The 14,063-nt window shown below is 33.8% G+C and overlaps 1 protein-coding gene across 2 annotated transcripts in view; it reads left to right on the forward strand.

The window, feature by feature from the left end:
- The window catches only part of CNMaR (G-protein coupled receptor), a 102,303-nt gene that overhangs the window by 76,112 nt on the left and 12,128 nt on the right, over positions 1 to 14,063 (forward strand). Inside the window, exon 1 of one of the 2 annotated variants that reach the window (XM_076468044.1) lies at positions 8,570 to 8,772. The exons of the other annotated variant lie outside the window; for it this stretch is intronic. The gene's annotated coding sequence lies outside the window, so the exon portion shown is untranslated. Of the gene's footprint in view, positions 1 to 8,569; positions 8,773 to 14,063 lie in introns of those variants that run through there. 2 annotated transcript variants of the gene reach the window in all.

Below are 14,063 nucleotides of genomic sequence, written 5' to 3' on the forward strand. Positions count from 1 at the left end.
TAATCCGGGAATACCAACCTCAGTGAAATATGCATACTGCGTGAGGTCAACAATACCAACCTCAATAACATTCAAGTTATATTGACTCATCAAATAATACGGTGTTTTTACTAATGCTTGGCAATTCCTTTATATTCTAATTTTACATACAATAACTGAACAAGTGATATTAAACGAATATTTATAGATATATATATCTTTAATTGTAAAACGATAAATACAATAACTGTACAAGTGATATTAAACGAATATTTATAGATATATATATCTTTAATTGTAAAACGATAAATACAATAACTGTACAAGTGATATCAAACGAATATTTATAGATATATATATCTTTAATTGTAAAACGATAAATACAATAACTATACAAGTGATATCAAACGAATATTTATAGATATATATATCTTTAATTGTAAAACGATAAATACAATAACTGTACAAGTGATATCAAACGAATATTTATAGATATATATATCTTTAATTGTAAAACGATAAATACAATAACTGTACAAGTGATATCAAACGAATATTTATAGATATATATATCTTTAATTGTAAAACGATAAATACAATAGCTGTACAAGTGATATCAAACGAATATTTATAGATATATATATCTTTAATTGTAAAACGATAAATACAATAACTGTACAAGTGATATCAAACGAATATTTATAGATATATATATCTTTAATTGTAAAACGATAAATACAATAGCTGTACAAGTGATATCAAACGAATATTTATAGATATATATATCCTTAATTGTAAAACGATATTATTTTCTTTTTCTCAAACATTGACTCGTGTTGTGACTTCAGTGGATTTGTTTCAGTTATATTTTGTTCCTTAATGGTGAAACCAACAAATTCCGAAAAATAACAATACACTTTGCAAGTATGATAGTACAATAAAAACACGTGCTATTTATTAGAACATTAATATATATGTATATATCACCTTAAAACAAATAATATAAATGACAAGAGTGTAAAATTTAAATGCAACCGCTATTTTAAAAAGTTCTCTATCTTAAACAGTTATTTCATTGCAAGCCTTAATATTACATTTAGATTAATTTATTATCACGACAATGCGAATATATAATTTTATAAATTCAGTATGGTTATTAACAGCTAAATTCGATTTACAGAGGCATTAATCTTAAGTTATTGATTAATTGATTTACCATTATATTTACAATGATATCTGAAACAGGTGAAGAATGTTTATTCAGTACATAGATAAATGTATTCCTTACTTTCATTCGTGTAATACACGAAGAAAAGTCTTTTAATTTTAATTGTTGTTTGAAAGAAACGAACAGTAATTGCAGTTTTTCTGTTTTGCATACAAATTGCCAAAATAAGGCAAATATTTGTTTAGAAAGAAACAATTACTATGTTACTTTGGTAAGAGCAGTTTTAAAAATCATTTTAATTCCAAAGACTTTGTGGCCAGGTGACTAGAGCGTTTGAATCGTAAGATGAGGGTCGCGGGTTGGCATCTTCATGAGTTCTCTTTCATGAAAACGTTAATAATGTATACTTATGTAAGTTAGCGATGTTTGAAATGAATTCAAACGTCAGAACAATTTTAATTTTTCTACGAAGAGTTAATATTTAAAATGTCAGAAGGCTACAAACAAGATTAACTTTTCTAATTCTCAACTGCAGCTTCGAATTCAAGTGTATTGATAAATATATATATATATATATATACACACACATATATATATATATATATATATACGTATAGCTCGTTCACATCATGCTGTATAACTACTCGTGATTTTAATAAGCTCTATTTGCTAATAAAGAGTTATTTCTCTTCTCGTGATGTCAGAAGTGTTACGCAGCAAAATTATTGTTTTGATTAACAGGTTTCTAAGTAAATAATCCCAAATGTTAAGTTGCAGTGGAACTCCAGTTTTTTTCTCATGAAAACTCGAAAATCTAAATATGTTCGAAGCAAGACGGTAAAACTGCATGTAGAAAACCTTATTCTTAATTTGTACTTTAGCTGATGAGTCAACACTTGAAACGAGTAAAGTAACAAACGCGCACCCGAACCCATACACATGCATATTATATATTCTAGAAAAAATAAAATATAATAACTGAGTTCGATATATGAATAAATCGGTTAAGACTAAGTGAACAGATAAGTTGCATTGCTCTAGCTAGTTAAAACATATTTTTCTTCTTTCGAACACCCTAGTAGCACAACGACACGTCTACAGACTCACAACGCTAGCAACCCTATTTCGATATCCCCGGGAAGCAGAACGCAGATATCCCTTTGTGTAGCTTTGTGCTTAACTATAAACAAATAAGTATTTCTTTCGAAAATATTAAATTGTCCAGAAATAAATGTCGTTTTTAAACTCTGAAGTTTGAAAAAAGTATAAACCAGTGTTGTAAAACGTGCTTTAATCAAAGTAAGTACCATTTGCTTCAACACACTTTTGCCAACATGTATCGATGCTGTTTATGCCCCTGCTGTAGAAATCAGAGTTTTTATGGTCAGTAAACTCCCTGAAAGCTTCTTCTTCAGTTCTCTGGTTTTGAAAGCGTTTATTGTTCAAAAAGTTGTCAAAGTGCTTGAAAAAATAAAAATTGGTAGGAGAAAGGTCTGAGAAATAAGGTGGATAAGGCAGAACCTCGATTTCCAATTTGTTCATTTTCTGGAGCATCATCCTTGACAGGTCTCACAATGCTGATTTTGTTGATCTTCAGTCAGCTCATGCGGAACTCACTTATCCAACTTTTTCATCTTTCCAATCGCACTCAGGTGGTTGGCAATGCTTGATTTGCTTGTGTCCAGCTTTTCTGCAAGGTCATGTACTGATGTACTGTTGTGTAAGGGTCTGTCTCAACTGCTTCTTTTAATGTGTTTTCATCTAAGGATGGCTTCCTACCACAATGTTTGTGGTCTTCAAGACTTTCATCTACGTGTCGAAACCTTTGGAACCAACGCTGAACTGTACGATTAGCAACAGGTCCATGGCCAAATGCCTGGCTGATGTTCCGTATAGTTTTGGCAGCTTTTCGTCCAAGTTTGAAGTCGTAGAGGAAAATCCTTCTTGTCCATGTTACCTAGGGGGTTGAGAAACTTACTTTGAGTAGAATTGAAACAGCAGACAATTAGACACCTTGTAAGCGACAAACGTTGGAGGAAACCAACTAACCAACGATAAGCTACTCAATATTCAGCTTCTAAATGTCATCGTGAAAATTCCGACATTTATTTCTAAACAACCTAACAGATGTTATTGGTACAGAAACCGTAATAACATTTTCTTACTTTCAGTCTGGTGAGTTAGTGGACGAATAAAAATAATGAAACAGGAACCATAATTGCAGATAACTAAAATCTGATAGTCCATTACTTTCCAAAAGGTTTAGTATTTTAGTTTATCACTGTAGTTTTTGTTGAATCCAGTCACTTTTCATGAAGCTGAACGCATATATATTAAGTATGCATGGCTAGGTGGATAGGCACTTGACTCGTAATATGAGGGTTGCGGATTCGAATCTCTGTTACACCAAATATGGTCGCCCTTTCAGCCGTGGGGGGATTATAAGGTGACTGTCAATACCACTATCATTTGGTAAAAGAGTAGTCCAAGACTAGGTGGTAGGTGGTGATGACTAGCTGCCTTCTCTAGTCTTACACTGCTAAATTAGGGACGGCTAGCACAGATAGCCATCGTGTAGCTTTGTGCGAAATTCAAAAACAAACAAAGAAATAAGTATACATATATGTTTTTACTTAGCGTGAAATGTAAGAATGTAAATTTTCAATTTGAAGTGACAAATAAAATCCAACTAGAATCTGCACAAAACAAAGTGTTAAAGTATTTTATGAAATAAACAAATTCTCTGTAGCATATGTATGACATAAAATGTATCATTCTGGCTTTGATGTTTTAGTAAATTATAATTTACTTTTCATGGAGGATTCTTCAAAATATATCAAATCGACCAAGAACGTTTTCATTACATGCAGTAACAATATAAAAACACGACAACATAAAAATCCGATATGACAGGAAATTAGAAATGCCAAAACAAAAACTACAGGCCTGTGAAACAGTAGAAATGTTGAGTAATTCGTAGACTGTTAATTCTTTATCCTTCTGTAAAAAATAGATGTGCAATTCTTTCCATATTCATAAAAGCCCTAAGGCCCAACAAAACTAAACCTATTCCTATTCAGCCATCTTTGTGTAAATAATAAAATAAAACATTTTAAGTAGAGTGCTTAATATTTCAAGAGATGTGTTTTCTTATAGCAAAACTACATCGAGGTATCTGCTGAGACCACAGAGGGGAATCAAACCCCTCATTTTAGCGTTGTAAATCCGTAGATTTACCGCTGTACTAGCGGGGTGTATTTCGAGAAGAAAGAATTGTTAGGCTTCCAAATGATGCTTTTTCTCGCATTTCCTTTACCACAAAAATCTTCAATTTCAACCTTTCTTTCCTTTGTCTCGTGACCTGAACAGTGGTTTCGCATCAAACCACAGAACAAACTCGATCTTTCTGCCATGAGTGCGATATAATGTGATAATCAATTCCACTATTTAATTTGTGACCGAGGGTTGGCAATTCTGTGGTATTGGATGGCTGCCTTCACTCCAGTCTATCACATAAATTCGAACCCACGACCTGCAGATTGCCTCTGGACTTTCGGTTCAAAATTAGGGACGACTAGTAAAAACTAACTTCATGTATCAACTTTGATCCATTGTATAAATCAAACGAACAAATACAACAATACAAACCTGATAAAGTAGCTCAAAAGGTTTATTACTCCGTATTTAAAACAAATATTGTCAAACCACATCATACTTCTAGGTACTTATTGTATACAGTTTGCGCCCTATGCATCACTAAAACGACATTTTGTTTATACATGTGAGATAAGCGGGTTTTTTAGTGGCATCTACCACACATCTTTTGCAATGTTCGTCACATACTATTACCAAAGTAGGTTCGTCCTGACCCTCTCGAAAAAATCAGATAATTGGAGTGTAGTTTGATGTCTGTTACACATAACAAACCTGTTCAGTTGTAATTTTTCTTCGATATGTCACCAGATCTTTTAATAACCGTTTTTTTAGCGAAATACGTATTTCCTTTATATCGCCAACATATCTTTAAACAACTCATAAACGAACTTTAATAATTATGGTGTTTCTCAATGAAAATTCGAGAGATCTTTTTCTTCTTTTTTTTGCAAGCAAAAAAATGACACAACTTCGTCTTGATATTATTGTGTTCGTGATAAATTTATTTAACATATGCAGAATAATCTTTGGTAAGCCAGTCAGTGTACCTATTACCATAATAAAACAAATATAAAACTGATATATACATGAAGTATTAAGTTTTATTGGAAAGGTTCGTAATGAAATGTTATAACATTAATAGTGTTACAAACAGAGACTTGCAATGTCGTTTTGTTAGAAGTAGTTTAACATGGCCAGGTGGGTTAAGGCGTTCGACTCGTAATCTGAGGGTCTTGGGTTCGAATCCCCATCACACAGAACATCTTTACCCTTTTAGTAGTGGGGGCATTATTTAATCTTCTCTTAAGACGTTTGTGGTTTGTTTTCAGAATTAAAACATAAAATATAACAATAATGTTTGAGCTTCAGCAGTTACGAAATTTCGACCACACAAAAACACCAAGGATAATTTATTTCATCAAAATCAATATTTGGAGAAATACGAGCATAAACTGTTCATAACTGCGTTGTTAGACTAAAAACAAACTGTATGAAACTCATAATGATATTGTGGCGATCAAGATATGGATAACAAATTGCCAGCATATTTCTAGCTGTATTTGTAGCATATTTCTAGCTGTGTTCGTGCTAAAAGTTTTACAAGATTTAATGTAACAGTAGTAAGATCATAGACTAATAAATAATTGTAGAGATGTAAACTTCATTATAATTACGTGATTCGTACGCATGAAAAAATAAAGTGTCACAGAATATAATATAAGGTACTAATACACATTCTAACTCACATACGGTAATACGGTTTCTATGTCTGACAAAAAAAATAAAACCAAAAATATCATTGTTTTCACAAAGAATGATCTGTACTGGGAAATCATAAATAGAGAAAATAATAACACTTTCAAAAATTCCTCATACTTTAGGGCCTAACATTGTCAAGTGGGTTAAGGCCCTCGACTCATAGTTCAAGCATGGAGGGTTCGAATCCCCGCCACACCAAACATTTTCGCTCTTTCAGCAGTGGGGGAGTTATAACGTGACGGTCAATCAACTATTCGTTGGCAAAAGAGTAACCCAAGAATTGGCAGTGGGTGGTGATCATTAGCTGCCTTCCCTCTAGTCTTACACTGCTAAATTAGATACGGCTAGCGAAGATAGTCTTCCTGTTGATATGCGCGAGATTCAAAACAAGCTCTTTTAAAAAGGTTTGCTGGCTTTTTATCAGCATCTTCAATTGCATATAAAGATAATTATATGTTGACATGAAACTGTCGGTAAACGCTACTCGTGGCATTAATATTAACACTTTTATGAAATAAAATAATCACACGTTCCGTTTAGCATATATGTTATTAGCTGGTATCAGGAAACTGAAAATAGTTCCGTTTTTAGAATTCTCACATCAAAGATGAAGTAAAATATCCTAATTTTTATGTTGGCTAATGAGCATCTTTGTATTAGAGTTTTAAGAAAATCGTGTTGTTGCTTTCAAATGCTATACAATAACCAATCTTCACAGTCTTACGATATATATAATTTCATCTCTTAAAACCAGTTTTCATCACCACATACTGAATTACTGACTGTTTGTGGTAAGTATTTTGCCTATACACATTATACCGTATTTTTCCCAATTATAATTCCCTCCCCCGGTGTTTTTATACAACTCTCTCGTGCAATTTCGATTAGAGACAAAAACATACTTACTTGCATTAAACTCAGCAAATCATATAATTAGCGCCCTCCGCTAGTACAGTGGTAAGCCTACGGATTTACAACGCTAAAATCATGGGTTCGATTCCCTTCAATGGGCTCAGCAGATAGCCCAATGTGGCCTTGCTATAAGAAAAACACACACTATAATTAGCGCCTCTCTTCACTGTGTGCAGTGCCCTCTAGGACGTTAATTAGGCGTAGTATGGTACTTTTTCTTCGTTTATATTTAGGGGTCGACCGGTTATTTTGTAAGCCGAGAATGAGTACATCCGGGTAGTCGACCACGACTACAATCATATAAAACAAGATTGTTCGGTACGGGATTCGAATTCGCAAGTTGAGCGATCTAATCACCAGGCATTTCTATTTACGCTACAAGTGCGTTAAAAAATAAACACAATTCTCTTAACACACACTTAACAAAATCAGTTTACTTTTATAACCATATAAGTGAACATTTTCTGTACACTTCTAATTACACAAACACATGCTATTAAAGTATTTTTTATTTAACAAAAGTACCTTTGACTCGATCATTTGGATGAATATTTTTTAAACCTACAAGCCTCTGTAAGATGTATCTTCATTCAACACAGCCCTGAGAAAAACACCGAGGTTCGTGGGTTCGAATCTCCATCACACCACACATGCTCGCCCTTTCAGCTGTGAGGGCATTATAACGTGACGGTCAATCCCACTATTCGTTGGTAAAAGAGTAGCTCAACAGTTGGCGGTTGGTGGTAATGACTAGCTGCCTTCCCTCTGGTCTTACACTGCTAAATTAGGGACGACTATCGCAGATAGCCCTCGTGTGGCTTTGCGTGAAATTCAAAAGCAAATCAAACAAAAAACATCTTTCAACAAAATATTCTAACTTCAAGTACAACATTATCTCAAAGTAAACGTGTACTTACCAGAAAGCTATGATGTTATTAAGTTTCACCTACAAAATATTCTACAATCAGAAAATTGGTATCAAGATAAATACATAAGCACATAAGAAATTAAAACTCTGACTAGTATGGATTTATTTGCCTATGTAGTTCTGAAGGACTGGCTTTAGCAAACCAAGTTGTGTTACAACTCTCATTAATGAACTATGCCAATTTGAACGCATTTCGATTTCCCTCACTTTGTGAGTGGAAGAGTTGACTTGAAGTGTTTTAATTATAGAAGTTTTACAAGTGTCACTCAGTTATCTAATGTTAGATTTTTTTCTGAAGAACTGAATGTTAGTCGAATCCGCAACTTTGCTGGCTTCGATCCCTTTTTGTCTCAGTTTCCACTTCTTTATAGAGAGAAGAAAACGCCAAAGCTGAAAATCTACTTGAACGCTCAGATATGTAGCTCCTCAAACTCGAGCTATAAATATATGCTTAAGAAGAAAATCCTTATCACTTTTCTAATGTACATCGTAACGCATTTAAAACAAATTGTTTATACTTGTATGCAGTTCGTTTTTTAAATTTTGGTGGTTCTAAAAATTTAACACTGATATATCGCGATACATCATAATGACCACGCCAATTTTACTTTTTACTGTAAGAATAATGTTAAGACTTCATAACTAAATGTTCCTTCTGATTCCTAATAGGATCCGAAAAATCCTGACAACTTGTTGCTTAGGAAACTGAGACGCGAAATCACTTAATGACGAAAACTACGGACGTTATTCTTATAGGTTGAAATTTTTAGCGTCACACTCTCCGCCCAGAAATTCTCTTGTTAGGTTTCGAAAGCAAACCGTTATTTTTCCCTCGACTTTGAAAAGAATCGAAGATACTGATTTTGCTCCGGTACGTATTTTAAAATATTTTTATATACAGTTTGGTCACTTTTAGTTAAATAGAGAGTTCGTTTTTTATTGAATACAATCATCTCTTCGTACACAAAATTATTTGAGATTAATATATTAAGTCTTATCATGTGTCGCCTCATGTTATTGTTTTGAATTAAGCACAAAGCTACACAATGGGCTAACTGTCCTCTGCCCACCACGGGTATCGAAAACCAGTTTTTAGCAATGTAAGTCTATGGACATACCGCTGAGCCACTGGGAGGCCGTCACCTAATGTCATCCATCTAATTAGGCCCAAAAGGCTTAGTGTTGCTTCAAAGAACTTGTGATATGCTCCTTTTTCGTGTTCTCATATGTGAATTTAAGTGTTTCAACGTAACGTGCAAGTAAAAGGTTTTATTTGACGTTATAAATATTAAATCCATTCTGAAGACGATCAATCAAACCGTGTTCTTTTTCTAACAAAATAAACAAACTTATTTGGTCTATTTTTTCTAACCAATGTTTCTTTAGGATTGTTGTTTGTTTGAAAATAGCACAATGAGCTATCTGTGCTCTGCCCACCACGGGTATCGAAATCCAGATTTTAGTGTTGTAAGTCCGCAGACATACTGCTGTGGCACTGGGGGCGTCTCTGTAGGACTCAAAGATGATTTAATTGAATGTAGCAAAAACATTTAATGAGCGTTAGGACTTATAGCGACAAAATTCGGGTATCAATCTCAGAAAGTCAGGTAGTCTATTGCACAGCTTTGCACTAAAATGAACAAGAAACAGGCAGCTCGTATCTATAAAACTGAAACTACAAAACAGTGGAGAAAGGCAGAGCCTCACACCCTTTCATAAGAACTAACGGTTACTCTCTCCTTTTATTTCTTGTGTCAGTGACGAGCACTAAAAAGCGAGAACGGCATTACCAGGTGATTAGAGCACTTCACTCGCAAACTGAAGGTTGCGGGTTCGAATCCCCATCCCATCAAACATAATCGTCCTTTCAGCCTTGGATGCATTATAATGTTACAGTCAATCCTACTATTCATTGAAAAAAGAGTTACCCAAGAGTTGACGGAGGATGATGATGACTAGCTTCCTTCACCCTGCTACACGGATAGCCCTCATGTAGATTTGCGCGAAATCTAAACACCAATTTACACAAGTAAGCGACATCCAGTAGGCAAAGCCTTTGTGAGATAATTGTTTCCTTTTCTCAGATAATAAACATCATACCGTTACGTTTAAATAGTAGTAAAACAACTGAAGCCATATTTGTTTGGAAACAACAGCGGACGTTAACACACTGGTATTCTCTTTAGATAAAGTAAAATATGACGTCATGGAAACATTTGAAACAAACAGAATCGATCAACAAACGACTTATCTTCAGTCTAGCGCGACTGAAAATGTTTGTAGACTTGCATTTTCTGAGGTAGAATTACGTATCTCGTTCAAATATGAAGTTATTAATGTTTAACGAGTCCACATGTGAGCACCACAGAATAAGGTGAATGAGTCGTGAAGATGCCCTCTGGCGGATCCAGAATCTTATTGCTGGTAGAGTTTAACAGCTTTGTTTTAAAGATATTTAGAGAGATTAAACGTGCAGGTGGGAGGTGTAGTCCTCTTCCCATTGCTGATAGATTTTCTAGCTACCATACTTTTCACATTTAGAATCCCTATAAGAAACAGCAAACAACAATTTTTGCTTAAATTAGATCGTAATTAATCTTCATTACTTATGAATTACACAAAAGCACTTTAATCATGCAAAACAATATACAAACCCCTCTTTTCTTTATTCTTTTGCTATACAAAACAAAACTTACATGTGTTTTTCACAATCAACATCAACACCTTATGCTAACAAAATCAGGTGCGCTATAAGTAGCATTGCCTACATTTTTACACACTCAACCATTTACAGTGAGTTTTACATTCATAAGTGGCTGACCTAATGTATAAATGGTCGTTTTAAAGCGCGCATCATCGCTTTAATAATATGAAACTATAATAAAAAAAGGTATTTGCGGGCCTGTATATGTGTGTGAACGCCATAGCTCAAAGAAGAAGAAAAAAACAAGAAAAATTTTACACAGGTAATAAGTAGACCCGGAGAGTTTCCACCTGGGTATTATTACTTATCCACGTGTATGAGCACGCACACTTTTTGTGAGGCAATCAAGCGAAAACCTTATACACAAGAACAGTTGCACATCCTGAACGTCTACTTACTATGGGTGAAAATATTTCAGATTCCAAGTTATTTCTTCTGTGTGTTGATTACACATGTATAGACACGTGCACACATGGGTGTAGATCTTTAATTCTATTCTGCTCTCGGAATGTTTATTTTTCTTTCTGAGTTTGTACCAATGATTGCCCCAAATGTCAAATTATATATAATTTATTGTTATCATGTACGTCGTCAATCATAATATAAATACATTACTTGCTAGCTAACATTATGTCTCTTCATTACACTTATTTGCGGATGAAAATATCCAACGTTTACACCACGATATCGTTGATAATACTTCACGTGTTCAGATCTTGGTGTGTTTAAAGTGACAGTCACTTCTGTTATTCGGTTCACAGCTGTACAAATCCTTTATGCCCCGAATACCGGTGCTGGTTTCCTCCCTTTTGGCCAGCAGTTCAAAATTAGGAGCGGCTGTACCAGAATCTAGTAGGTTTTTTGTAGTGTTTGATTATTATATGTGCACGTAACGTGATGTTCATGTTGAAAATACCGACACTAGGGCACTTGAATCATGGATCGGTTTTCACTCATTATTTCTTTTTTATAAATGCTATTCTAAATCGAGTACAACTGGAGTTTTTACACTTAATTTCTTGTATATTAATTACAAATTTTTATCACTTTGGATATAAAATCATGATTCAATTTTCCTAGTCACTTACACATCCAAGGACCACTTCGCATCTTTTTTAACAGTTTTAAATAGTTGACCAGATTAAGTACTCATTATTCTAGATTTTGTATATCAGTCGCTGTTTCTGGATCCAAGTGCCATATCAAGTAGTGAGGTACAGAATATGAGTATGGTCTTGGATCCAGAAAGAGCGAGTGATATACAAGAAACTCACAGCAGTCACCTTTGTCTGTATATAGCAAAACAGAATTTTCTGATGATTCGATACATTTCGAATACTCAAGCTAAGTTACCTGTGCTAGCCATCCGTGAACCCGAACTGATAGACTACAGGAGCAAAGCCCACTACCACCAAGTCCTTGGCTATTCTAATCAAACAGTGAGATTTGACTGTCTTTCTTATAACTCATCCATAGTCCTAAAGTGTGTTTTCTTCACGTCAAAGATGACGTAAAACTTAAACTTTCAGAACTATAGCCGGTACACTAACCACCAGTACACGCTTGGCACCATGTTTCTAAGCAATGTGTAACAGGTAATAATCCCATGAAAAGTTAGAATACACTTCTTACCCTTACGTAATTAAATAAAAAAAAAACATTGTTTCATAAAATTAATAAGTTGTAAAAGTCAAATATGCTGTAAAAGGTCGGCCCGTCATGGCCAGGTGGGTTAAGGCGTTTGACTCACAATCTGAGGGTCGCGGGATCGAATCCCAAACGTGTTCGCCCTTTCAACCGTAAGGGCGTTATAAGTTACGGCCAATCCCACTATTCGTTGGTAAAAAGAGTAACACAAGAGCTGGTAATGGGTGGTGATGACTAGCTGACTTTCCCTCTAGTCTTACACTGCTAAATTAAGGACGGTTATTGCAGATAGCCCTCGAGTAGCTTTGCGCGAAATTCAAACACACACACACACAGCAAGTATAAAATAAAATGTGTCAACTATAAAACTGGAGTAATATTTGTTGATTTATTAATTTAAAGTTTCCATCTTTTATTAAAAACATTTGTGATATAACAGAAAATACCTTAATTTAAAAACGATTTACGTTTAAAATCAAGCGTAACATGACACACATTGGCTATATATTGGTTAAGTAAAGTGACGTATAATGGTATCAAAAATTGTCTATAAATAACAGTAATCTAAAATATATCAAAGCCGGATACTTTTAATAATTAGTTAGAAATATTATTATTTCATATAATCATTTCTCTAGAATTACATAGAGAGTTTACTTAGTATGGGTGAAAATACTTCAGGTTCCAGGTTCTTTCTTCTGCGGGGTGGTTACATATGAATTGACACGTGCGTTTCTGTTTGTGATTTCCATTGGTAATATAAGGAGCAATTTCTTTTCAATATAGTTTGTCACTTGCTTGAAAAGTTATAATACCCAAATTCACATTCTCAGGGTTTACTAAATTCAGGTGCAAGATATCAGCTTTCTGGGATCTTTGTTGTTAGAATTATTGCAATCACATAATCCTTTCTATGTATTTTTTACTTGCTTATCCCACAAAAAGATGCGTACGCACATGGATATATAATAGTACCCAGATGCACATATATCCTCATGGTCCGCTTAGTATGTGTGCAAAATTTCTGGTTTCTAGGTTCTTTGTTTTTAGAAAATATGGTGGTCACACACATACAAACACGCCCTTTTATTATTGGAGATAATGACTTCCCATTGGCTGCTCTGGTATGAATAGTTATAATTAACATATTCCAAGTTTCAGATTGTAGAAATAATACAAATGTAGTATCAGAGTATTTCAAAGTTCACACGCCACCTACTGTTCAAAATAGTATATACATGAAAGAATACTTACCATACGAAAATTCATGCTTTTACTACGTGCTATTATAGGTTTACTAATATCTATTATTCATTAAGTATTATATACATATGTTATGCATGAAATATCGTGTTTTATGTATTAAATATATTATGTTATAAAACATTATAAATTTAAATGTTATGCTATTTATTGAAGATATTTGGCATTAAATCTTACAATAACAAATCAATACTATATGTTACATATTGAAAAAATACCAAGTGTTTAGTAGACATATTTGTTAAAGCAACTATTATTCAGGAAGCTAAAAATATAAAATGTGGAAGTATGTTACTACTACAGTAGGACTAATTTTACCATTTTAGACCTAATTATATCTGTAGCATTAATATCTTTAAACACTTGAAAATATATGTTCTCTGAACTGATCTTTTTAAATGTATTGTTAATTACCGACTCCACTCTTTAATGATAAATGTACAATAATACTTACCTCTAACTATTGTTGTGATTATCTACTCCAGACTTTAGTAATAGTAAGAGAGATAAATAAACAAAGAGAATGCTTTTGTATTATAATAGTACTT

Source organism: Tachypleus tridentatus, chromosome 11, assembly GCF_004210375.1.
Source record: "Tachypleus tridentatus isolate NWPU-2018 chromosome 11, ASM421037v1, whole genome shotgun sequence".
Lineage (NCBI taxonomy): Eukaryota > Metazoa > Arthropoda > Merostomata > Xiphosura > Limulidae > Tachypleus > Tachypleus tridentatus.